This window comes from Pseudomyrmex gracilis, unplaced genomic scaffold (genome assembly GCF_002006095.1).
Source record: "Pseudomyrmex gracilis isolate BER0280 unplaced genomic scaffold, ASM200609v1 scaffold_226, whole genome shotgun sequence".
NCBI classification, from domain to species: domain Eukaryota; kingdom Metazoa; phylum Arthropoda; class Insecta; order Hymenoptera; family Formicidae; genus Pseudomyrmex; species Pseudomyrmex gracilis.
Genome location: NW_018020810.1, coordinates 31,619 through 37,931, shown reverse-complemented (window position 1 = coordinate 37,931; position 6,313 = coordinate 31,619). Strand labels below are relative to the sequence as shown.

At 38.2% G+C, this 6,313-nt stretch overlaps 1 protein-coding gene across 1 annotated transcript in view; it reads right to left on the bottom strand.

The window, feature by feature from the left end:
* The window catches only part of LOC109858834, a 31,109-nt gene extending 24,796 nt beyond the window's left edge, over window positions 1-6,313 (bottom strand). Inside the window, exon 1 of the mRNA XM_020436483.1 lies at window positions 4,825-6,313. The gene's annotated coding sequence lies outside the window, so the exon portion shown is untranslated. The remainder of the gene's footprint in view (window positions 1-4,824) is intronic.

Sequence of the window (6,313 nt, the reverse complement as noted above, 5' to 3'; positions counted from 1 at the left end):
ACACTTTTAAAACCCAACGCGACTCCGTCCCATTGATCATATCGATTTTCTTTGTGCGCGATAATAAATGTATTTTTTATTACACACATTTACGTGTATTTATATTTTTCATTTGTTTATATTTAGTTTTACTTATAATATTATTCAACTTTATTTTAAATAACATTTTTATTGATATTTTATTTATTAGATCCGCCAATTGACTAATTGATTTAAAAAAAAAAAAAAAAAAACAAAAAACAAAAATCTCACATGCACAGACATGACGGTACGTTGCAATAGTTTTGTTTTTATAACGCGATTGTGAAAACTGTGTCGTGTGTCTCTCGCGATATCTCGCACGCGCAAGTCGGACACCTTCGTTCCGACAAGGTGGAAGTGATGGCCGGGGCGCGCACGTGTTGAATGCCTTATAAAGTACGAATGAGAAGCGGACGTCCTGAAGCGTATTATGTAACATTGTCTTCCTCTCTCCCTTTTTGCCGGTAATTAATATCGCTTGCTTTGCTTATTAACCTTCCATCGTTCGCGCTAAACGACGTATCTCCTTTCTCCAATTATATACCGGTAGATCCGTTGGAAGAACGGGGTCAGCCGTGAGCCCAAATATGTTTCGGCAAAAATCGCGACACTACCCACGCGTCAGCGGGATATATAATATAAAACGGTAGTGAGTGCGCGCGCGCGGTGAGAGCCTTGAACCTGAAACCACCGTTTGCGAAAGCGAGATGATGGCACAATATACATACACAATGCTTCTCTCCTGGCGGTCGGTTGAGACAAATTAAAAATTCTTTCTTGATTAAATATCACAATCTTTTTTCAAATCTAATTACAATTATATTTGAGCTGAAGAACGTCAAGTAATATTTTTTCAAGCGATTTGAAGCGAGAGGAAACTCCGAAATTGCAGATACGGAATTACGCGTCACGTGTACACGTAACGTGCAATTGCATTTGTTATATCATCGCGCTCTCTGTTGTGTGTTTGTATAAAGAGTTTTATCTAACAAAAAAAAAAAAAAAAAACGTTACATTTGGGCGCCGACATAGTTGATTCAGCGTTTAAATCGGTCGCATACACACACACACATACCCGATGTGTTAACTTCGTTCTCTCGTGTAACGTAATGTCACGATCTTACGTGTGACGATGTACCGCAATGTGTCGAGCTGTTCTCCTGGCCACTTCCTGGCTCGTCACTGGACGTTTCTTTCCGCGCGGGAAAACATCACGAACGCGCGTGTCATCGTCTCTCTTTCTCTCTCTCTGCATTTCGCTCGTTCGGAAGCGCGCGAACGTTTGCGCATCGACGATGAGAAAAAATGCGCACCAGCGCACGACGTGCAACGAGGCGACTTGAGTGCATCTTGCCGCGAAACTGCAATGCTTTCCGCGTTTTAGATATATGTGCTTCTTAAGTAATTTCAATCACACACAAATCTTTCGATACGCTCGGTCGAGGATGAAACAACTTGTGTGCGTGTGTGTGTGCGTGTGCGTACGCAGTGATTTTTAGTTTACACGTTTAACTGTAAATATTTAATTTAACTGTAAATTTTTTTATTCAATCTCAAAACAAATCTTTATCTCATAAATGGACAAAATATACGATTAAATAAATTATATATATATATATATATTGTGTACATTTCTACCCGGTAAAAAATTTTTCGTGCATAAAATTGTACGGACATATTTGGCATATAAATTTGCACAATTAAATATAATAATTTTAATATGTGTACAAGTATATATGATTATATATCGAAAATTTTTTTTAAATCTAGTAAAAATATAGTTTTATATAATTTTCTTGTATCTAACGTGATAACACTAATAGAGTTATTTTGTAATTTGATAGAAAATATCTCTCTGAAGCCATTCTCTCGAAAAAAAAAAAATTCTCCGTGTATAAAATTGTAAACGGACATATTCGGCATATAGGTAAATTTGCATTAATTAATAATATAAATAATATAAATAATATTAATATAAATATTAATATAAATAATATTAATAATATAAATATAATAATTTTTTAATTTGCGTATAAGAGTACACGTGAAAAATTTTTTACCGAGTATAAAAAATTAATTCTATGTACAGAGAGAACGAAGAGAGAGAGAATAGTTTTCTGAAATCTTCTCTATAAGGAGTGTGATTGACAGTGCATGTAGCTATTGTAAACTTTCTCTCTTCCTTCGCAATTTAATTTACTTTGAATCTATTTCTGTTTTTTTTTGTTTTTTTTTTAACCGATTGGCGGTTGTCGCGCTTCGACGAATTTTAGCGAACGATTTACATAGGCGGAGAGTTGTTTTTGAAAAAAGCCATCGCATACGCGCCATCGAGTAGTTAATACCTATTTTCGTTTGGTCCGTACACGTTCCACGGAATTTTATTTGACGGCAGCGGACCGTAACGAAATCCCTCGGCGCTGCGCGCCAGCTAAAATCCCATTCTGGGGGAACGCGATTGGCGGGCGCTTGATTGAATTGGTGGTGACCGGTTGGGCATTAAGGTCCAGCTTGCAAAGGATTGAATTTCTCTCGTCACAATTATCGACCCGTTTTCTCTTATCCTCGCGCGTACGACCCACCGCAAATTCCGCGGTAATCGTCTAAATGCAGCTGGTGCCTTTAATAGGATGGGCAACGGGGAAGGAAGGACGGGGGGGAGAAACCAAATCCACACACGAGAGCGCAGATACCCAAATGACATTCAAACAAACAGCCCGCATTTTTATGCAGAGTTCTCATTGCCAAAAAAAAGATTCCCATAAACTTAGAAAACGTACAATTGTGTACAAATTGAAGTTTGTTGTCTTCGGTTTTGAAATTAGATAACGATGCATAACAATCAATGTGCGGATTATGATTGTAAAAAATACAAAGAGAGTTTATCAATGAGAAACTTTGCTGAAGAAAATCTGCTTGATTGGAAGTTGTGATCCCGTTTGAACTCGGTCAATATTAACACAAAACAAGTTTGTATCATTGACACAATTGGAAAGCTTCGAAAGAAGAGTGTCACGGTCGATCCGAATTGACAGCACGTAAATCTTTAAGAAACTGAAAACGTGAGATGAATCCGCGGAATATGATACGATCGAGATCGCGCGTATCGAGTCTGTAGTTTCGAGCGAGTCTCATTGTCGAAAATGTTCGCGTATCTAAACATGCTATTAGAGTTGTTTATGACACAATGAGCGAACGAAAAGCGATTAATGTGTGAAAAAATATCGCTTATATTATTTCCGTTGCTTCGCGGAAGTTTCGAACACAACTCGTTGTGTTCTCGAGACGTTGGCATTGTGCTGTCCAACGATAATTGACTTTGATCTAGATTGACTTCTCAGATCTAGATGCGGATCTTGACCTCCGTTAACTGAGTATCGGTAAATCGAACTGGATTAAACGGACATAGTCTAATACAGAGAGTTGTATGTATATATATATATACAATCGATTCAACTCAAATGTATTATTCGATCTGATGAAATATTTCAGACCATTTGATTAAATTAGCGGACAAACTTACTTTGATGATAATTGAAGGGAAAAGAATTAATTTGTTCTTGTCTCCAAGTTAAAAATGATTCTTCATATCGCTAAAAAACTCTGATAAAACTATGATCAATTATTCTATCAATAATTATTAATTATCGTATTATTATTATTAATTATATATATTGTATAGTATTTAATACGTAATTATTTAATATGTTGTAATTATTTAATTTACACATATTAATTCTGTGCGCATTCTTTGTAATATAAAACATCCATAATTATATCACGCGTTACGTGTAATAATTATAACAAAATTCCACTGCTTTATTGTTCTTTTTTTTTTTTTTTTTTCTAGATGAGAAACAGGCAAGAAAGGGTTAAATCCGTGTGTTTCGTGTCGGAAAATCGTACTCGAGAAACTAATTGAGAACCACGAAGTGTGCTCCGTTAACGAGCGTAATTGTTCTTGGATACAAGGGGATTTAATTACACGGCACTTCTCTCTTTTGCTCTCCGTGCTCCGAAGCGCGGCGTATCTCTCCCTCTTATTATTAATGAGCGACGTTCCCGAAGGTGAGTGATTACGCAAAAAGTGGCCGATGTATCAACAGTCGTCGCTTTTTAGCCTGATTCTGCATTATTTGTTTACAAGCAATCAAATTGCTGGGAACTCGCTGCGAGTTAATTAATCAGTTGGCGCACGGTCGGCCGGTCTACGCCGTCGATTCGCGCCGATATCGTTTCGTTGCCATAATTTCTGTCACGTTCGAGATAGTGCGAAACAGTTGGACAAAAATCAGTGCGTGCGTGAAAATTTCTCGATCAAATTAGAAATATATACCAAAGGTTGCATATTTCTATTTTTTTTTTTTTTGTTTCGCGGAAACAAATAACATAACTCGAAAAATTTCAATCAAAAATGCGAGTTCAGATTTATCACGAGAAGATTTTGTAAAAAATTTGGAAAAAAATGTGATAAAATAAAATTGTCGAGAAAAATATATACAAAACGATTTTATATATATATATATATATATATATACCACCGATAATCCGTCAATTTTTCGACTATTTATTTTTGTTACTATTTCGCATGCAATCCCATCGACTGCTTCGATTCGCAATCCTGCGTAAGATACGTGACGTTTGCGTTTTATCCGCGGATAAACCAATCGCGATCGATTTCTGTTGAGAGCCAGTGTTTACGCGTTGGAATTACATGTGTGTTTATATATGATCGTGTATATATATATATATATACATATATATATATACGCACATATACAAACGAAACAACAACACACTCACCGCGTTTGGATATCCGGGAAACACACAAATCCGTTGCTGCTCCTCTCTATTCTCTTCTCTCTTCTCTTCTTTTTTATCGCGTATCCGACAAAAAACAATATCAATTTATCACATATCTCCTCTCTCTCTCTTTTCTGATACGTGATTTCGCGCGACCTTTCTTCCGCTCTCTTCGTCCGCGCGCGTTTTATACAAAGTTTCTCTTTTCTTCTCGTCTCTCTCTCCCGCGATTCCAGAACAATCTCCGCGCACGTATTGCTTACTCTACTATTGTGAAAAAAAACATTTTATGACGGGATTAAAAATGAATTACAATCTCATCGGGAATATAAAACGGGAAAAGAATGAGGTGCGGCGTGTGAAAACGATCGAACGCGCGCGCGTTCACGCACACAAATTTTTTTTTTTTTTTATTTAAGCGCGCCGATCTTTTCCCATACAAACCGGCGAACTTTTGTCCGTGTCACGTGCCACAAAGACCTGTTTCGTCGTGCCCACCCGTCGTGCTTTCTCTCTTCTTCTTCTTCTTCTCAGTCAGTCTCTCGCAGGAGAACGACAAACACAAATATCACTTTCTCTATATGTCTCTTGTGCTCGTTGGTTATACCTCAACACCCGTTCGCATACCTGTCTGTTATTACTTCGTCAGTAATAAATGGTATCTGTATATAACATGTGTCTCTTATTTTAACCTTCCTTTTCGCGTCTCAGTATTTTCTCTCTCTTTCTCTCACTCTCTCTCTCTCTCTCGACAGATTTCTCAGAAACAACAAATCTGTTTGTTCACTCGCGTTTGTCTTTCTTTTTTTTTTTTTTTTTTTTTGTCTTCCTCGCTGTCCTCACCTCACGGCGCCGCGTCGCTGCTGCTGCTGCTGTTGCACCTGTCCGGCCTGACAAGCCGTCGCCGGCGCACTTTCACAAATCGCGCTGCTTTCGATCGCGCGATACGCGCAAAACACACCCCGCCAACACGGACGCTTCGATTCGACTCTTCTTCTCTTCGCGGAGAGCGGAGCGATCGCGAAAAAAAAAAAAAAAATCTGATCGCTCCGCCGAAATTTCACGTCGGCCGGAGAAGAAAAGGCGCTTCCGCGCCTCCGAGGCAATCGATCGATTCTCTCGATCGATATCGCCCAAAGAATCCTCCACGATTCTTTGAAACAAAGTTCACACCGGATCCAAGACGATCCCGCGATGTTTCATGTTCGTTTCAAAAATCTCTTTTAATTCTTCTTTTTATTTTGAATATTGTGTGAAGCGAGAAAATCAAATTTCTATCTTCTTCGAAACAAAAAAAATCGCGCAGTTTTTCTCGTCGAGAGTTCGGTATCTCCTCGTATTTCAAATTGCTCTCGGCAGAGAGTTTTCTTTTTCCCGGCGGGAATATAGTAAGTCACGAGCGCGAGGTTTAAAAAACGGAGGATTTCCGAAAAGAAAAAATAATAACCCGAGTGTGTTGTTCGCAGAACTACCTTCCGTTCGGTGCAGG